Raw genomic sequence first — 1331 nt, 5'->3', positions numbered from 1 at the left:
TGTCACAATGACATGTGCATCTCAGTGGTAGGAGAATACAGGGCTGTCTAGCAGGAAAAGATGGACAAGCCTCTCAAACACTGGGAGCATTACTTACACTGGCTAAGCAAAATTCAGAAGGCCTGGTGGGAACCCAGTTAAGGCAACTAAAAGTACACTTGTAATTCTATCTCAACAGCTCACACACATTGTAGTCTGTCTTAGTGAGCTCAGACTGCTATAACAAAATACCACAGATTGGGGGGCTTAAACAATAGGAATTTATTTCTCACAGTTCTAGAAGCTGGGAAATCCAAGATCAGGGTGCCAGCATGGTCCCTGTATGGTGAGGGCTCTCTCCTTGAATAACAGTAAACAAAAAGTCTACCAAAAAGAACAAAAATTCTGAGCTCAGTGAAGATTAAAATTCTCCTTTTCTGAAAGTCAGTGTGGTTTTCCAGAATTTAATTGTACATATAATGTTGTGTGGCAGGTATTCCACATACAAGTTACCTCTGATGCTTATGCTCAAATGTTTCTGTTAAGAGAGTGGCCAGGGCCATTGCTAGTCCATATGATGCATTTATGCAAATTTTCTGAAACTGCTCATTCCTCCAGGAATGCAGTCTGGTGACTAGAGCTCAGGCGGCATCTCAGTACCTACTTGGCTCCTTGGGCAGGCACCTGTGCAGAGTACACTTATTTCACCCCAGTTACTGGGCTGTTCCATTGGCCAAAAACCACTGACAGCATCCCCAGGCTATCACTTATGGTGTTTGGCAACAAGGGCCCATGCTTCCATTTTTATCTTATCCAAGCCAGAGCAGAAGTCTTGAACTTTTCTCACGCATCAAAGCGTGTGCATAGCTCAGATAAGGAGTCCATGGCTCATGTGTTCTTGCTTATCTCTCAAGTTGTTTGGGAGAGAATCCAAAGCTCAACATCTTCCTGTTCATGGTTTCCTCACTTTCTCCTGTGAGCAAGTCATGCTCACTATTAGAAAAACAGCCCAAAGAACACTTCTGGGTCATCCACAGTATCTTGTCTTATTCAATTAAGCAAGCACATTCAACATTTCTAATTATATTGTGTAAATTAAACTCTCGGTCACCAGCTCCAAGAAGTCTTTCCTGGCTCCCCTCCTCTTCCCTGGCCTGGGCTACCGTAGAACCCCTTGCTTACCCGTATTCAAATTATCGCCTTTCTGTGAGTCTGCTCCCACCTCTAATTTACAGATTCCTTTGGGGTTAGAACCACATTTGATTTATTTTTGTTTTTTAAAAATGTTTTTAGGAGAGAAAAATGGCGACAGGTATGGAGCGCCCGTGTCAGGAAACGGCGCGATCCTGAGA

This window comes from Galeopterus variegatus, unplaced genomic scaffold, assembly GCF_000696425.1.
Source record: "Galeopterus variegatus unplaced genomic scaffold, G_variegatus-3.0.2 Scaffold1417, whole genome shotgun sequence".
NCBI lineage: Eukaryota > Metazoa > Chordata > Mammalia > Dermoptera > Cynocephalidae > Galeopterus > Galeopterus variegatus.
Note: the sequence above shows the minus strand (reverse complement) of the source record.